A 19,797-nucleotide genomic window follows, 5' to 3' on the forward strand; every position below is an offset into this window, starting at 1 on the left:
TATCTTTATCTTTGCTGTACGAAGTACAGTACTGTTTTACCTGCTAAGTTTCTCCAGCATTATGCTTTTTCTGTCTGTCCTAGTCTTTTTAATTTCTACCCATGTGACAAACTTACTAAAATTATCCCAGAACGACAAGGAAACCCTGTGCCTTTCTGACCTTGCTGTTTTGACATTCCAAAAAGGACGGTCTTCTGGAATTCCTCTCTCCACCTCCTCATCAGACACTATGCTGCCTCACCTTCCTGGCCCTTTGACCAGGATTGAAGTGATGGTCCAGAGAGGGCAAGTTGCAGTGTGCCTGGAATTCAAATCAGAAGTGATATCACATTTGCCCATTCACCAACGCTACCTATTGTAAGCTACCCATTGTATCTCCAACTTTGCACCTTAAATGTTCAATAATTACATAGCTGGGCAATCTGATTGATTCCTTGTTTTAAAAAAAAGTCTTGTAACAATAGAATGGTTTTGATACTCCTGACTGCTAAAGGGAGTCAGAGACTAGTTTGTGTCAGCTCAAGTGGATTCAAGATGAATGCCTCCACACGGTCACGAGTTCTAATAGCTAATCAAGTATAGTTGTTTTATAAGAACCCAAGTTTTTTTATTTCTTTTTCTTGGCTTGGCTTCGCGGACGAAGATTTATGGAGGGGGTAAATGTCCACGTCAGCTGCAGGCTCGTTTGTGGCTGACAAGTCCGATGCGGGACAGGCAGACACGGTTGCAGGGGAAAATTGGTTGGTTGGGGTTGGGTGTTGGGTTTTTCCTCCTTTGCCTTTTGTCATTGAGGTGGGCTCTGCGGTCTTCTTCAAAGGAGGTTGCTGCCCGCCAAACTGTGAGGCGCCAAGATGCATGGTTTGAGGCGATATCAGCCCACTGGCGGTGGTCAATGTGGCAGGCACCAAGAGATTTCTTTAGGCAGTCCTTGTACCTTTTCTTTGGTGCATCTCTGTCACGGTGGCCAGTGGAGAGCTCGCCATATAACACGATCTTGGGAAGGCGATGGTCCTCCATTCTGGAGACGTGACCCACCCAGCGCAGCTGGGTGTCGACCTCTGCCATCTTTTTTATTTTTTTTTACAATAAATGGAACATCACAAGCCTGATCCAGGTGTATGAATGGGTTACTTGTCACACATATAATTGCATGAAACATGCCTGTCTTCTAAAGTATCACAGCTAAAATGAGGTCCCCATAAAAATAACAAATGAATGATATTGGTTGAGAATGACTTATAAAGACTGTGCAGAATGTTGCGTGTTTTTGAACCAGTTGTTAGTACACATTGAATCATAGGTTATGTCACTGTAAAATTAAATTCAGCAGTTTTTTTTGTCAATGCTTATTTGAAGAAAAATATTATCACAAAAACAGCAAACTGAACAATTGCAAAAAATACACACATATAAGCTTACACATACTGCTTTATGTCTTGGTACAGTTTTCTAATGTTTCAAGAAACCTGTGATTAGTTTGGTCTGTGCCGAAATAAAAAGAACTGGAACAACAGTGCCCTCTGCTGTTGAAGTGAGCATTTGCAGAGTAACTTGAACACACCACATGAAGGTATAGGAGATGAACTATTCTTTATGTCAGCACAAGGAAGCATTTGAAGGAATGAGCAGAAACAGGATTCCAATAAGAAATGTCAGATTTCATTAATACGACACTCCTCACTATTTTAGGATACGGCAATGCGCTTTCTACCCTTTTATTTTAAGAGAGTCATTGGGGATTGCTCCGACTCTGGTTATGTGTGTAATGAGATGGCCGATGAGGCCAGTGTGGAAGCTGCACCTTCTAGTCCAGTAGGACAGGAGGTGGACAGAGTGACCATCAGTGTGAGGTGGAATCTACCTTCCTTCATTCATTAATGCTGAGATTCTTTGAGCTTCCAACTAATGGCCTTGGGTCCTCCATGTCACCAGAAATCAGAGATGGGCCAAAAGATACAAGAATGTTTCAAGTTTTCCAGGAGGCTTTGACAACACGTTTGAATGTGTTCAACTGGTAATCTCTAGCAATGAGAGAATCCAAATATAGAATATCAGGAAAGAGGTCTCGGGGCCACAAGACATGCACCACCAGGTTCAGGAACAGATGTTGACTCCCCAACAACAAACTCAATCAGAGACTCATTCAAGGGCTTTTACTTGCACATTATTTATTAATGAATATTTATTTTCTGTATTGGTTTGTTTATATTTCTTATTTGCATATGTATTTTCCCCAGTAGTTTTTTTGCACTACTGACAAGTAGAAATTCTGCTTGGCCCGTAGTAAAAAAAAATGGAAATGTTTGTGACATCATGTTTGTACTCTGACAATAAATTTGAACTTTGAATGATTTCAGGATTCTGGGTAGAGAAATGTTAAAGCTGCAGATGCTGGAATCTCATGCTCACAAAGAATTGCTGGAGGAACTCAACTGGTCAGACCACATCCATGGTCAGTCAATAGGACCTTTTATAGAGAAAAAAAAAGGACCAATGTAAAGACAGAGATTCTCCCTCTTTACATCGCTGCACTCACCTCCATAAAAAGGTCCAAAGGTGGATGGACTGCTAGAATACGCTCCAGCTTCCATCTGCCTGGGGGGGGGGGACATTGCAAGGTGGAGTGCAGCGCTCCTGCTCCTCCATAAAATGAACCTTGCTGACAGTGGCTGCAAAGGGGAGGGCTGATGACATCCCGATGATGTCGTCAGCCTGTGACCCAACGGTGAATTTTAAAGCACTCAGTGTGTTCAGATACAGGCCAATAGCAACTGTGATTTGTCTCTAAAGGATCATTATTTATATGAGTGATGGCTAAAGCTTTTGTTCTTTTGGGTGGGAGGGAATGCCTATTTTAATTTTTCACTTGCTGGCGTGCAAGTTTGTCATCATTGTGATGGGCGGCACTACTGCACCACTTGCCCCGCCTCCCTCAGCTCCAGAAGACGGCTCCTGACCCTGCTCTCCTGAAAGGCAATGCTGAAGCTGCATTATAGGCCATCACCATAAAAGGTACATGCACCTTTTTTTTTAATCCTTGAGCTGTCTTTAATGCAGGGTTGCACCATAAACAGGGCTAATGTTTCAAGTGAAAACCCTTTATCAAGACTCGACACGAAATACAGTCAGAGAAGGCGAAGAGATGTGGGGTTTTATAGGTGAGGACTTAACCATGTTCACCACTTGTACTCAACTGTTTTAAGTAAAAGGTCTGATTTTAAAAAAATGCAATCAATCCATTCATGCAGCTGCACTGTGAATGGACTCAGTCTCTTATGCAGCAAAGATGAAAGAAATAGCTGCATCAATAACTGTGCAATGAAACAGCTTCCACTGCAGCAGTGTAATTTGAGCAGGCCAGGTATCTAAACACCTGCACAAGCTGTGGGCTTACCAGTACAGAAACAATGCAGAGTATGAATACCCTGACACCTGGTGGAAAATGTTGGTAAATTCTCTACCTCACTGCCCTTCAGATCCAATACATCTCCATCTTGTTTTTCTTTCCTGGTAAAGATTTATAATGGTAACAAACAAGAAAAGGTGAAAGAGAACTTACAAATGAAAATTAATAAGTCAAAAGTGACTGCAAATACTGGAACTTGGAACAAAAAAATCTGCTGAAAATCTCAGTGGATCAAGAAGCAACTGTCGAGGCAAAAGGTGCAAGCTAACATTTTGTATCGAGACTCTACGTCACAAGTGAGAGGGCAAAAATTTATCTTCTAAAATGGAACTTTCTGATTTTATATTTAACTTTATGTTATTTGGTCACTCAAGCTTAGAATAATTATGGAATTGGAAAATTCCATAATCAAAAATTTCTTGTACAGTGGAGTTGGATGAGAGTGGGGCAGCTTATGTTGGTGAGTGCTGTTCTGCCAAGTTTCTTTACTAGTGAACGGGAGTTGAAGCAAGGTTTCTTGAGAGCGGGACAGCTTCTGATGGTGAGAATTACAAGTGGAGCAGCCATTGTATGAGTGGGCCAGAGTTAGTGTGGGGAGTTGAGGCTTTGGCTCAAGAGGTTTCATTGGGAAGAGGCGGAAGTGGTGGTGCACGAGTTGACAGACCAAAAGGATTCAGTAAGAAGCCACAGGTAAGGGCAGGTCATCTTTCTTTTCCCTTTATAGTTCTTAGACATCGGAAATGGCAGTCAGGGCAAGGATATGGTCCTCTTGCAAGTCAAGTTTATTGTCATCTGATTGTACAACCAGACAGAACAGCATTCTCTGGTCCTCGGTGCAAAACATGCAACCAGACATATTCTTGTCACTTGGCTGTTGGAGGAGCAGGACTGGCAGCTCAATGTTCCACGAATCCATTGTATCAATAGAGAGGGAGGAGCAGCATTGCTCGTTAGGGAAAATGTCACAGACAGGACAAACCAGAGGGCTCAGGAACTATATGGGTAGAACTGAGGAATGGGAAAGGTATTGGGATTGTATTATGGACCATTGAGGAGTAAATCTGCAGAAAGATAGCACACAGCTGCAGGAAACAAAGTTCTGAGATCAGATGACTTCAACTTTCCACATATTGACTGGGATTCCTCTACTGCACACATGTCAAACTCTGGCCCGCAGGCCGAATTTGGCCCGCGATATAATTATATTTGGCCCGCAAGATCATTTAAAAAATGTATTAGAGGTGGCCCGCCCTGCAGCGAGAGCCGATGCTGTTTTTTGGTAATGTCACCACCACCATCCTCCCCCTTCATTGCACATCCTTCCCTATTGTAACACGAGAAGTCTGTCGATGTCATCAGCCGGCAAGCCGGTTGGAAGGCTCCCCGCACAACCAGTCACTTCTCCCACCTGTCGAGCGGTGCGGTGGATTGGCGAGCGCCTGTGATTTCCTGTCGGCGCGACGGGCATGGCAGGCTGCGTACAGCCCCCGGGCAGCGCGAGCCCCGTGTGACTGGCACCGGACGGCCCTTCCACAGTGCGAGCGCATTTCTCCCGGTCGCCACGGCCTTCAGCGCTTGCACCCGCGCGGACCCCAGGGACGGCTGGTTCGGCCCTGCACGTGAAGAGAGAGATGGTGGCTGTCCGCAAAGGCTGATCGGCAGCGCGCTGGGCCTGAGTGGGTGGGTAAGCAGGGGTGGGCAGAGGGTGTAGGTGAGGAGTAATGGTCAGGGGAAGTTATGGTGGTGCAAGGGGCAGTTAGAGGGAGGGATGAGTAGAAGGAGGGGTGGATAGGGAAGAGGTAAAAGGGGAGGGGCAGGGTGAGTGGGGTGGGGTGATTAGAGGGTGAGAGACGGGTAGAGGGAGGAACAGGTTGAGGGGAGAGGCAGTAGAGGGGTGTGTATAGGATGGTGTGGGTAGAGGCAGAGCGAGTGGAGTGAGGGGTGAGTAGAGGTTGGGTAAAGGACTGGTCAGGTAGAGGGATGGTGGGTCGAGGGTGAATAGAGGCCTAGAGTCTGAGGAGTGAGCAGGAAATGCTGAGTCCTGATGCAGGTCAAAATGGACACAGCCTGTGAATGCTGACTACATCTCCACAGGGACCAAATATGTTTCCCTCAGGTCAAGCAAAGGGTGAACTTGAGCTACCTACTCCTGACCTGTAACATTATCCTCCTAAAGTTATATCCTAAAGTTTAACATTACATATGTTGAAAGAAGAGAAAACATGCAGATGTTGTTGAAAATTTCAATAAATATTTAGTTCGGCCCTCGACTTAGTCCAAGTTTTTAATTTTGGCCCTCCGTGAATTTGAGTTTGACACCCCTGCTCTACTGTAAAAGGGCTGGATGAGTTTGTCAAATGTAGTAAGGAAAGATTTCTAAATCACTATATAGAGGTACCAACTCGAGTGAGTACAATCCTGGACTTCCTATTAGTGAACGAGGCAAGACAGGTGATGGAATTGTGCATAAGGAACACTGTATCCAGTGATCATAATGCCATTAATTTCAAGATAATTATGGATGAGGACTGCTGGTTGAGATTCACAAATGGAGAAAAGCTAATTTTGAGGAAATGAGAAAGGATCGGGAAAGCCTGGATTGGGCTCTGTTGTTTTCTGGCAAGGATGTGCTTGATAAGTAGGAGGCCTTCAAAGGTGCAAGTTTGAGAGTACAGCATTTGTATGTTCCAATAAGGATTAAAGGCAAAGTTAATAGGCATAAAGAACCTTGGTTTTTGGGAGTCACGTGATGGAGTAGTGGCCGGACAGTGAACTCCAGCCCTCTCCAGAAAAGTCGGGAAAAACAAAGGAAAACACAAAGGCACAGAAATAAAAGTTACAGAAAAGTGAGTATAAAGGTGGAAAGAAGATGGCGACAAAAAAAGAAAAATCAAAATCAACGGTAAGAAGAGAGGAAGAGAAGACAATGGAGGAAAAAGGTGAAGGCCTTACCTGTCCAAAGAGGCCCGCTGCGGAGAGAGAAACCCGCTCCCTCAGGTCGGTAAATAATGGACTACAAAAATGGCTCGCTGAGCCGAGTAAAAGTGCGCAACCGCGCATGAAAAAAAACACACCGACGGGAGGGGGGACCAGCTGGGGAGTCGATTTCCACAGCCGGCAACGACAGCTGCAGAACACCTGCAGCAAGAAGAGACCACAGAAGACAATAGAAACAAGAAAGAAGAGAAGGAAAGGGCAACAAAGAAACAACAGATGGCCAACCCAGAGGAAGAAGAAGAGGAAGAGGAAGAGTACAGTGAAATAGAAGAAGAAAAGAAAGGCAAGATAAAGGAGGTACTTTCTCTTATTAAAGGATACATGGAGTCATTTAAAGAATGGCAAACACAGGAATTTAATGATTTAAGAAAAAGAATAAACAACACAGAAGAGAAAATGAATAAAATAGAGATGACCTTAACAGAAATGGGAAAGAAAATGGACAAGATGGAAGAGCGGGCAGTAGCAGCAGAAATGGAGGTAGAAGACTTAAAAAAGAAATTGGAGGAATCTAATAAAAAAACTAAAGAGACACAAGAACTACTAGCTCAAAAAATAGATACAATGGAAAATTATAACAGAAGAAATAACATAAAGATAGTGGGCCTTAAGGAAGATGAAGAAGGCAAGAATATGAGGGAGTTTATAAAAGAGTGGATCCCTAAGACCCTAGGATGTCCAGAACTACAGCAAGAAATGGAAATAGAAAGGGCACATAGAGTATTGGCCTCTAAACCACAACCACAACAAAAACCAAGATCTATTGTAGTAAAATTCCTAAGATATTCTACAAGAGAAAAGGTGCTGGAGAAGACAATGGAAAAAGTAAGAGAGGGCAACAAACCACTGGAGTATAAAGGGCAAAAAATCTTCATTTATCCAGATATAAGTTTTGAACTCCTAAAGAAGAGAAAAGAGTTCAATATAGCAAAGGCGATTTTATGGAAGAAAGGGTATAAATTTATACTAAAGCATCCAGTGGTATTGAAAATATTTATTCTAGGACAACAAAACAGACTATTCTCGGATCCAGAAGAAGCACGAAAATTTGCAGAACAATTACAAAAATAGACTGAGGGATGAAGACGGGTAATGAGAGTAAAAATGATCACGGTTGATATGTATGCGGGTAAAGAGGTATAAGAGTGAATAGAGACAATGTGCATACGTGAATGTATCTGTACTTAGAGGAAAATATAGATAGTATAGACAAGAATTAATAAGGGAAGGTAATGGAATAGAGAGAATAAGGAGGGAATTAAAAGAGTGACCTTTGTGACATATGAAAAGTGAAATCTTTTCTGGGGGGGGGCTGGGTGGGGGGAAATAGCGGTCACTGCAAAATCAGTTGACGCTTGCGAGTGGATTCGCAAATCCAAATGGAGAGGGGAGATGTGGTTGTCCGACAAGGGATAAAGGACAACTCAGGAGGGGAAGGGGAGATTGGGGATAAAGAAGATAGAAATAGGAGAATAAGGAAAATGTTGGATGTTGTAGGAATGTTGTCTTATAAAGAGTTGAAAATAAGAAAACAGAAATGGAAAAGGAGGAAAGGTAATGATGGAAAAACGGAAAGAGAAGATAAACAAAATATAAAAGGGCTACGCTGAACTATATGACTTTAAATATTAATGGAATACATAACCAAATTAAAAGGAAGGAACTACTAAATTTAAATGAATAAATGTATTCCATTAGAAAAAATAACATATAGGTTAAGAAATAATATTGAAATATTCGAACAAGTATGGGAGCCTTACATTAAATACAATAGCGAAAACCTACCGGGGACAAACATTACCTAAGTTGATGGAAGGAGAAGGAAAGAAAAGAATGGACTCAGTAGAATTTCTGGTGTATTTTTGTTGAATGACAACATTGTCTGACTGGCTTAATGCAACCTAGATTGTATACCTAAAATGGATGAGGGGGGGGGGGTGGGGGGGTGGCTTGGGAGGAGGGAGGGGGGGGAGAAAAAGTCACTGTATATGTGTGAAAAAGAAATAGTGTATATCATGGCTAATGTGATTTATGGTGTGAAAAATAAAAAAATTAAAAAAAAACCTTGGTTTTTGAAGGATATTGGAGATTTGGTTAAGGAGGATAGAGAGATGTATAGCAGGTATATGCAATAAGGAGCAAATGAGGTACTCGAGTATAAAAAATGCAAGTACTTAAAACTCAAATCAGGTCTAGAAGAAAAACAAACATCTGGTTGAAGTAAAAACACAAAGCTGGAGAAACTCAGCAGTCAAACTGTATTTTATAGAGCAAAGATAAGGATACATAAACAACGTTTCAGGCTTGAGCCAGTCTTCAAGATATCAAGAGGGTTAAATGAAGACATCAAGTTGCTTTGGCAGACAAGGTGAAATCCCAAGGGCTTCTCCAGGTATATTGAGAAAAAGGATAGTTAGGGTCAAAATTGGTCATCTTGAAGATCAGAATGGTTGGCTACGTATGGAGCCAAAAGAGATGGGAGAGTTCTGAAATTGCTTTCTTTTTGCATCTGTATTTACTCAAGAAACTGGCATAGAGTCACTGGAAGTGAGGTAAACAAGCAATAAGGTCGAGGAACCAATACAGATTAAAGAGAAGGAGGAGCTTGCTGTCTAAAGGTAAGTAAGTATAAATAAATCCCCAGGACCTGACAAGGTATTCCCACAGACCTTGAGGGGGGCTAAAGTAGAAATTACAGAGGCCCTGGCATGGGCGAGGTGCCAGATGTTTAGAGGGTAGGTCATGTTGTTTAAAAATGTCTCTAAAATAACATGGGAAATTGTAGCTCACTGAGCCTGATGAAAGTTATTGGAAGGTTTTCCAAGAAAATGTATATATATTTGGATAGTCAGGGACTGTTTAGGGATCTTCAACGTGGCTTTGTGCATGGCAATCGGTATTTAATCAATATTATAGAGTTTTCAAGAAGGTTTCCAGGAAAGTTGATTAAAGGAAGGAGGTTGTCTTCATGGAGTTGAATAAGCTCTTCAACCAGGTCCTGCATGGGAAATTAGTCACTCAATATTTATGGTGACATAATAAACTGGATTAGACATTGGCTTTACAGTAGAAACCAGAGAGTGGTGGAGGATAATTACCTCTCAGATGGGAGGCCGATGACGAGTGGTGTGCCTCAAAGAATGGTTCTGGGTCCACTGTTGTTTGTCATCTAGATCAATGATCTGGATGACAATGTCGTAAATTGGATCAGCAAGTTTGCAGATGACACAAAGATACAAGAGCAACAAACAGTGAGGAAGGCTTTCAAAACTTGCAGAGGGATTTGGATCAGCTGGAAAAATGGGCTCAAATTGGCAGATGGAATTTAATGCAGACAAATGTAAGGTGTTGCACTTTGGAAGGACAAACCAAGATAGGTCATACACTGTAAACAATAGAGTGCTGTTGAAGAGGGATCTGGAAGTACAGATACCTAATTTTCTGAAAGTGGTGCCACACATAAATAGGGTCGTTAAGAGAGCTTTTGGCTCATTAGCCTTCATAGATCAAAGTACTGGAGTTAAGACGTTATGGTGAAGTTGTACAAGACATTGGTGAGGCAAAATTTGGAGTATTCTGTGCAGGTAAGATAACAATAAGATTGAAAGAGTGCAGAGGGGATTTACAAGGGTGTTGCCCAGGCTTGAAAAGTTAAAGAGGTTCCTGGAGTGCAACAAATGAGGGGCAATTTGATGGTGGAAAACAATATTATGATGAATATAGATAGATTAAATGCAAGCAGCTTTATTTCACTGTGATAAGGTGAGATAAAAACAAGAAGACGTGGGTTAAGCGTGGGAGGGAAAAAAAGAATGTGATAGTCATGGGTGTTATAAGAGTTGTTCTGCAAATGATTTATGATGAGAACTTCAAGCACTTTAGTGTTCTCGTTTGTTTTCGGTATAGTAGGTTTCTTTTTTCTTTGGCTTGGCTTCGCGGACGAAGATTTATGGAGGGGGTAAAAAGTCCACGTCAGCTGCAGGCTCGTTTGTGGCTGACAAGTCCGATGCGGGACAGGCAGACACGATTGCAGCGGTTGCAGGGGAAAATTGGTTGGTTGGGGTTGGGTGTTTCCTCCTTTGCCTTTTGTCAGTGAGGTGGGCTCTGCGGTCTTCTTCAAAGGAGGTTGCTGCCCGCCAAACTGTGAGGCGCCAAGATGCACGGTTTGAGGCGTTATCAGCCCACTGGCGGTGGTCAATGTGGCAGGCACCAAGAGATTTCTTTAGACAGTCCTTGTACCTTTTCTTTGGTGCACCTCTGTCACAGTGGCCAGTGGAGAGCTCGCCATATAACACGATCTTGGGAAGGCGATGGTCCTCCATTCTGGAGACGTGACCCATCCAGCGCAGCTGGATCTTCAGCAGCGTGGACTCGATGCTGTCGACCTCTGCCATCTCGAGTACTTCGACGTTAGGGATGTAAGCGCTCCAATGGATGTTGAGGATGGAGCGGAGACAACGCTGGTGGAAGCGTTCTAGGAGCCGTAGGTGGTGCCGGTAGAGGACCCATGATTCGGAGCCGAACAGGAGTGTGGGTATGACAACGGCTCTGTATACTCTTATCTTTGTGAGGTTTTTCAGTTGGTTGTTTTTCCAGACTCTTTTGTGTAGTCTTCCAAAGGCGCTATTTGCCTTGGCGAGTCTGTTGTCTATCTCATTGAGAATCCTTGCATCTGATGAAATGGTGCAGCCGAGATAGGTAAACTGGTTGACCGTTTTGAGTTTTGTGTGCCCGATGGAGATGTGGGGGGGCTGGTAATCATGGTGGGGAGCTGGCTGATGGAGGACCTCAGTTTTCTTCAGGCTGACTTCCAGGCCAAACATTTTGGCAGTTTCCGCAAAGCAGGACGTCAAGCGCTGAAGAGCTGGCTCTGAATGGGCAACTAAAGCAGCATCGTCTGCAAAGAGTAGTTCACAGACAAGTTTCTCTTGTGTCTTGGTGTGAGCTTGCAGGCGCCTCAGATTGAAGAGACTGCCATCCGCGCGGTACCGGATGTAAACAGCGTCTTCATTGTTGGGGTCTTTCATGGCTTGGTTCAGCATCATGCTGAAGAAGATTGAAAAGAGGTAGGTTTCTACCGAGCGATAAAATATGCGGAATAATTGAGTCAAGTTAGTCAATCTGTAAAACCAGTTTCTGTCAAAACATTTAACCTTCTTACTGTACAAAGTATTTTGTGATAAATTAACAAACTTGAAAGTGAATATTTTATATTTTTCACAATTATTATATGAAATTACAATGTGGTGCCAGCATTTACCTCATCAATGGCTTAACATTAATTCTGGGGGGGGGGGGGGGTGGGGAAGATTTAATTGCAGTTGTGAGGAATTTCTGCTCAGGTTGCAAGGTAGACTAGACTGCCTTACCAAGCAATGCATCAGATATAAAGGCTGGGTCAAAGGAACAAATCTTTATCAAGAGAATGACCACTGGAAGTCAGAGTACACAGGGAAGCCTTTGGGACATTCAATGTTAAGAAGCTAACTCTTTAGTCCATTCTTCTGCACGTTCCCCTTATTCCTGTATTTTTTTATCCATGCAAAATATATCCAAATTTCCTTTTGAAAGTTATCACTGAATCACCCATGAACACCTCTCCAGACAGTGAATTATAAGCATGGCAACTTGCTTCATAAAAATATTTGTGATAAATCTTACCTCACTACTGATTGTGGAATGATGTAGATTTACAGTCTCTCTGCAACACCTTTCAGCCCTGAAATCTTTAAGGGTGTTACATAAATTATGTTGTCATAGATATCCTTCACTGTAGTCTATTGTCTTCACTGCAGTTTGTCAATTTTAAAACTCTTGAAAGCGCATGTGGAATAGGCTATTGAAGCAACCCTGGCAAAGGCAGTTTCAATGCTAATTTTCTCAGGATGCATCTGAATTCATAAAATACATTAATTATGTAAATAGAAGGCAGTTGGCTTTTACAGGTGATGTTGACCTTCATCCAAGAAGCTAGAAGTGAGAACTTCAGTGCGTCTATAAATCAAATTCATTTACCACAGTAAATCCAGTCAGTTCTCAGTCAGATTGCTAGTTTATGTCTCACATGGGAGTAAGGTGCACGATCTGAGAGAGTTGTAGAGTTGACAATTCAAAAGCAGTTCTCACCGGAGCTCCCAACACTTCAGCTGCCGACCCGAATACTAGCGCAGCCACCATCCCAATGGAGATCCAACGATCTGAACAATTCCCCCTTGCATCTCTCCTCCCCCCCCCCTCTATTCGCCCAGCCATCCCTCCTCCCCTTGCTTGCTGCTTTCCTCCCCCTCCTTTCTCACCCATCACTTCCTGCCTTTGCGAGCGCGCCGCCCCCCACCCCAATATTCAGACACCTACTGACATTTTTCCACATCTTGAAGAGCTCAAGCCGAAACATCAGTTACGTATTTTTAAACTTTACTATATTAAGGACACTATTTGACTAACTATCGGGTCTACAGATTTTCTTGTTTTACTTTCAATTCAAAACAATTCCTTCCTCAATATTCGCAGTACTGTAGCAACTGTGTCGCAGTGTGAAATGAAGAATGAGAAAATGATCAGATGCAGTCGAATTGAAATTCAGTAAAAGTTGTTTACTCAGTCACGTGCAGCTTTTTAAAACCCCAAGTTGGAAATGATGTAATCGCATTGTGACGTCATGATGTCACTCAGAACCTCCAGAACCAGTTCGATAAAACATCTGGTAAGCCACTACATGGCCCCCCACCCCCAGAACCAGCGATAGAGGATGAACCTCTGGTGCCATTACTGTCCATCGCTCTTCGGCAGTCGTCCTAAAACCGTGAAGTTCCTGCCTTCCAAAAAAATAGCTGAAGCTATGTAGAGCACCAGCAGTTCCCCATCGAATGTGCTGTATTTCGTTTTCAGAGGGCGGAGGTGCCTACTAAAAACGCTAGAGGTTCCATTGTCCATTGGTGTACTGTTTCAACACCCGCCTACTGCCGCGTCGGACATGTCTATTGTCATGGCTATTGGTGCATCCATTTGTGGATGGACCAGCAATGTTGACTTCGCTAGGGCATCTTTGGTCTGCTGGAATGCTACCATTGTCTCCTCTATCCACTTGAGTTCTTAGGCATCGCTGGACATGAGGTCGAAGACGAGTTTCATAATATGAGCTGTAGAGGGTAGAAAGCAACGATAGAAAATGACCATCCCCACAAATTCCTGAAGTCCTTTGTTGGTATCGGCCTCACAAATTTGAGGATGGCTTCCACCTTGCTAGGCAATGGAATGACACCCCACTATTTATCTGATGTCCCAAGAACTCGATAGAGGACTGCGTGAATTTGCACTTGGCAGGGTTCACAGTTAGCCTGAACTCTTGTAGGCAGTGAGAGAATAAATACAGATGCTGCAGGTGCTCTTCGTGGGAGTGGCTGGCGATGAGTATGTCGTCCAAGTGTACGAAAAGGAAATCCATGCCAGGCCCCACTACGTCCATCAGTTGCTGGAATGTTTGTACAGCATTTTTTAGTCTAAAAGGCATTCTCAAAAATTTGAAGAGGCCAAATGGTGTTAAGATGGTAGTCTTGGGCCCCTTCTTCGGGTTTACAGGTATTTATTGGTATCCTCACACTAAGGAAACTTTAGAAAATATCCTGATCCCATGAAGATGAGCCGATATATATGGGGCACAGAACTGCGTATGATTCTAAGTTCCTCCATTTTATGGAACTTTTGTTTTGCAAACCACAACTTGTCAGGCGGCAGGAGTTAAGCTTGGGCATGTCGAGGAGGTCCTTGGGTAAAGATGTGGTGTGCAAGATCACGTCGGGGTGTGGCAGTGGAGTGACAATATACGGAAACTCTGCAAGAAATTTGGCAAATTTATTGGTTGAGTCGTACTTAGTGGCATCCACTTCGGGGCGGGTAGTTAGGCTTTTCCAAAGTGGAAAGTCTGGAACGTGGTGGTGTTCACCAACCAGCAACCTTTTAAGTCCACCATCAGTGAGTGAACTCTGAGAAAGTCAGCACCCAGCAACAGCCGGGACACATCAGCAAGAACGAACTTCCACTGAATTTCAGGGGTATAGTCCAAGTGACATATGTATGAATCAAACTGTTATTCATCGCAGTGAGTGTCGGACCCGAGCTCCTGGTACAAGTGTCAAAGCCAAAAGGAGGAAAGACACTAACCTCCGCACTCATGTGAACTAGAAATTTGCGCTGGGAGAGTTCATCCCAGATGTAGAATAGGTTGATATGGTGGACAGCTGCCATAGCCATTAGCAATGACTGGCCATGGCATTTTCCTGGAGAAGTGCAAGGTGGTCGGTGGCGGCAACCACCAGAACCCCAGCATTGATGGTTAAAAAACACCAGATGGCTGTCAAGGAGTCATGCTTCTCTGGGGAAACATGCGCCCTCATCGCCAGTACTCATGGAGCCTGGGCCTTTGGATGTGATGCAGCATTAATTTCTGTGGGCCTTGCCCCTTGTTGTTTCACACGCCACAGAACGTCTGCATGGGTGGCCATTGTTCGAGGGTTATCGAAGTCCTCGTTAGATAAAGCCAGCAAATATTTTCTGGCATGTGCTCTAAAAACAATTCTCAAAGAGCAAGCAAGGCCTCTGGCCGTCTACCAGTGCCAGCATGTCATTCATCAACTCCGAAAGAGCACTGTCCCCCAGGCCATCGATATGGAGAAGCTGTGCAGCTTGTTCACACCATGAGAGACTATAACTCTGGAGAAGGAGGGCTTTTGGGGCTTCATACTTGTCAAGAGCTAATGGGTCTCGAAGGAAATCCACTACTCAACCGGCTGTGTCCTGGTCGAAAGCGCTGACCAGATGATAGAACTTAGCGGCATCCACTTCGATCTTGTGAACGTGGACCTGCACCTCAGCCTGCCTGAACCAATCTTCAGGTTGAATGGTCCAAAAGACAGGCAGCGTGAGCGAACTGCTGCGTTGTTCACTTTCGATCTAAAATCTGTTTGGACCTATTGGGGTCACCAATGTAGCAACTGTGTCGCAGTGTGAAATGAAGAGTGAGAAAATGACCAGACGTAGTCGATTCGAAGTTCAGTAAAAGTCGTTCACTCAAACAGTCACGCAGAGCTTTTGAAAACCCCACGTGCTCCAAATGACATCATCGCATTGTGACATCATGATGTCACTCAGAACCTCCAGAGCCAGTTCGATTAAGCCTCCTGCTACAGTACAATGGAAGCATTAATTTGTTGTGATTTTAGTTTTACTCCAAAGTTACTACATTAAACAATTTACTCAAACTAAATAATATAGTTTTGGATAAACGTGCTTGCTGATATGGTGAGCAACTTAATTCTGCTGCTGTATCCATGAAAAAATATTTACAACTAAAAACAATGCATAAACAATTTTTTTTTTAAAAAGACACCAGCTCTCTTGGAATAACTAAACCTTCCACTGCCTAATGAAGAAATTAAATGGAAAAACTAACTTCCTAACAGGTAGAAATCATGGACTTAGCACAATAACATTTCTTCAGAAATCAATTGTTTTGGTGGAAAAAGTCTGTTTAGTTTTTTTTGCATTTCTCTGTATTGCTAAGAGTTGAAACATTTCTACACAATGAAGTTGATTGAAATCTGAAATAAAAACAAAAATGCTGGATACACTCAGCACATCAGGGAGCATCTGTGGAGAAAGGGTTCTGATGAAAAACCTTTGAACCAAAATGTTCACTTGTTCTCCTTCCACAGATACTATTTGATATCCAGAGCGTTTCTAGCAAATACAGTAAAACCTCTAGTATCCAGCACCTATGGGGATTGGTAGATGCTGGATAAATATATTTTCTGGTTTCTTGAGACTTACTCTTATAATGCCTAACTAATCCACCTGCATCAAGATTAAACAGTTTAAAGGGCAAAAACAAAAACTATATTGAACTTTCACTGAACAAAATTCACTTGCATGAATATATAAACCTTAAAGTATTTTACTTTATTTTCAGTCACATTCTTTGAAAACATTTAACTATTGCTGCATCTGCAGGTTCATCCCCCTCCATGGAGTTACCCAAAAGACAAATAATAATTTTAACCCCCCCTCCTTCCTCAAGTTTACTGATGAAGCCTGTGACCAGGGTGATTCTTACTAAGCAGGGATAAGGAGGCACTTTAAGAGGGCCACCCCATTGGCGATAGGCATCAACCAGCTCTTCATCCTGGTAGACACTATTGCTGTTTCATGCAACTTTATTCAAACAGCTGCAACAAGCAAAGCATAACCAAGCCATTCTGATGGTTGAATATTTGCTCCCATCTTAACCAAAGATTTGTATGTTACTTGAGGGACATTTACTTTTACAACTTTACTCTTACGTATATTTTACCTATTAATTTATTCTTATGTGGTGGCGCACATCTCCATGAGTGAAACGGCCCCGGTTGTACCGCTGCGCTGGCGGGGCAGCTGCAGAAAGATGGCACCATCTGAGCTTGCTCACTGCCTCGAAGCTTAGGCCACAGCTCGCGCCCCGGGCAATGTGATGTCACCACTGCAGGGGGCAGAACTCCCATTGGCCTTAAAGGGGTGTGCGCGAAATTCAAATAAACAGTTCAACTGAAACCTCCACCTGTCATTGATCCCCACTCTGCCTGTGGGATGGAAAATCATGGATCCAATTGCAGAGAGGGGTGCTAAGACCAAGGTCATATGGCTGGGGATTATCTTCTTTGATACTATTGAATTGGGAAACATGGGGAAGATGCCAATTTCCTTCTGCTATTTTTAGATAAATATTACTAGAATGTAAGATATTTCAGCAACAGGGCTTTTCAAAGAACAAACATGGATCTGGAGAAGGTTGAGGCAGAAGAAAGACATCCTTCAAATAAAACCTGAATTAACTCACGACTTAATTAGCATGTGGGGTTGTAAGGAAACATGATTTTGTTTCTCTGTTCATACCTGCATTGCTCTGCACTCCCCCCAAAAAATCACTTTAGCATGAAGTGAAACATTATTTGCTTCAGTTAATAATGCGCTATGAATGCTTAACAACATTGTTATTGTTTTTTAAAAAAAATTATGAATGAATATTTGCAAAGGTAATAAAAGAAATTTTATATAATATGGTTTCCAATAACATATAAAAGCAGACTTCTTTTTTCTTCTATGTTGGTACGCTATTTCCGACTTACAGAAGACCCAGAAAATTTCCTTTGTCTCGTTCTTGTCCTCTTAGTAGACATAACATTCAAAATCTCTTTTTCTCTCTCTTCCCAAATATATGGCGAAGAGAATTTTTTTTTTGCCGTATCTTGCACGTACAAGACAGAAAAGCTAAATAAGAAAACGTTCTGGCAGGGAGCAATCTAAATGCTGAAATTGGTTTGTTGATTATTCAGGAATCTGATGGCAACGGGGAAGAAGCTGTCATTGTTGTGTGCTCGTCTTTAGGCTCCAGTACCTTTTCCCCGATGGTAGCAGAGTGAAGAGGGTGTGGCCTGGGTGGTGACTGGTCTTTGAGGATAGAGGCTGCTGTTTTAAGACACTGCTTCATGTAGATATCATTGATGGAGTGAAGTCTGGCAGTGCCAGGCAGTGATGCAACCAGGCAGAATGCTCTCCTGGTACACTTGTAGAAGTTGACATACCGAACATCCACAGACACCTCACAAAGTATAGCCGTTTTGTAGTTGTTGCACCATTCAACAAGCTTCTTCATTGCAGTTTATGATTCTGCCGACAACTGTGATTGGCAAACATGTAGATGGCATTGGAATTGTGCCTGGCCTCACGGTCATGGGTGAATAACGAGTAGAGCTGTGGACTAAGCACGCATCTTGGGATATGCCTGTGTTGACGATCAGTGAGGAGATATTGTTTCCAATTTGTACTGACTGTGGTCTTCCAATGGGAAAGTCAAAGATCCATTTGCAAAGAAGGATATAAAGACCTAGAGTTTGTAGCTTCTTGACCAGCACTGAGGGAATAATGGTATTGCAGGCCGAGCTGTTGTCTATGAAGAGCAGCTGTCTGTGTATGAATTGTTGTTTTCAAGGTGATCCAGAGCCGAGTGGAGAGCTAATGATATTGCATCTGCCATGGAGCAATCCTGACGATAACCGAATTGCAGTGGGTCCAGATTTTTACTTAGGTATGTGTTAATGCTGGCCATGACCAGCCTCTTGAAGCATTTAATCAGTGTAAGTTAGTGATGCTGGGTGGTACCGGGATGATTGATGACCTTTTGAAGCTGGTGGGAATCTCTGACTGCCACAATGAAAATGCCCATGAGCACTCTGGCTATTTGGTTTGTGCAGATTTTCAGTGCCCTGCCAGGTGAGCCATCAGGGCCTGACACCTTGCGAGGGTTCACCCTCTTGAATTATGTTCAGATGTTGCCCTCAAGTGATAGATATTTCAGGGTCCTCAGACTTCTCAAGTGGACATAGAAGAGGTTCAGTTCATTGGGTAATTAAGCATCGCAGCCATCTATAGTGTTCACCGTCACTTTGTTGGCTTTAATGGGCTGCACTCCCTGCTGTAGCTGGCGTGTATCTGTCTCTAGCCTCCTCTTCTGAAATTGCCACTTTGATTTCAAGATTACCTTCTGCAGGTCATACCTGGACCTCTTGTAAAAACTTTGAGCCCTGGCTTTAAAAACCCTTGTTCTCGCCCTCAGTAGGTTGTTGATTCTCTGATTCATCCAGGGCTTCTGGTTGGGGAACACCCAGTATGTGCATGTGGGCACACACTCATCCACGCAGGTCTTGAAGTTGGTGACACCTGTTGCATATTCATTCAAGCCTATGGATGTTCTTGAATATGTTAAGCCTACTTAGCTTCCCAGATTAGACCATCTCAGGCTATTAGGTAAAGACATAACCAAATGTTCATCCTATAGACTGATCTCCTTACTGAATGTTGACTCCATTTTACCTAAAGATCAGAAGGGGTTTATTAAAAATTATTATTCCTATTTTAAAATACGTCATTTACGAAAATATTACGATTTTGCCTCTGGGAAAACTCCTGAATGTATTCTTTCATTGGATCCAGAACAAGCTTTTTAAAATCGGATAGAATGGACATAACTGTTTACAACCCTTGAAAATTTTAATTTTGGTTCTGATTTTATTACATGGGTTAAATTATTGAACTCACAACCAATTACCACAAATTTTATTAACTTGCAATATTCTCAACCTTTTAATCTGCAATGTGGCACTTGTCAAGGATACCTGTCAAGTCCTTTATTATTTGATGTGGCAATTCAACCATTGGCCATTGCATTTTGTGAGTGTGGGGACATCTTGGGGATACGGAGGAAAGGGATAGAGCACAAGGTCTCCCTTTATGCAGATAATCTCCTACTTTTCATTTTGGATCCAGTTATCTCCCTCCCCCATAAGATGGAATTACTTTCACAATTC

General features: G+C 42.8%; 1 long non-coding RNA gene across 2 annotated transcripts in view; it reads left to right on the forward strand.

Annotated features, from left to right (window-relative positions):
- LOC138740561 (uncharacterized) overlaps positions 1-19,797 on the forward strand; it is a 58,226-nt gene that overhangs the window by 17,219 nt on the left and 21,210 nt on the right. Inside the window, exon 1 of one of the 2 annotated variants that reach the window (XR_011343000.1) lies at positions 8,959-9,021. The exons of the other annotated variant lie outside the window; for it this stretch is intronic. This is a non-coding gene — a long non-coding RNA (uncharacterized lncRNA). Of the gene's footprint in view, positions 1-8,958; positions 9,022-19,797 lie in introns of those variants that run through there. 2 annotated transcript variants of the gene reach the window in all.

The sequence above is a fragment of the Narcine bancroftii genome, chromosome 8, assembly GCF_036971445.1.
Source record: "Narcine bancroftii isolate sNarBan1 chromosome 8, sNarBan1.hap1, whole genome shotgun sequence".
NCBI classification, from domain to species: Eukaryota; Metazoa; Chordata; class Chondrichthyes; order Torpediniformes; family Narcinidae; genus Narcine; species Narcine bancroftii.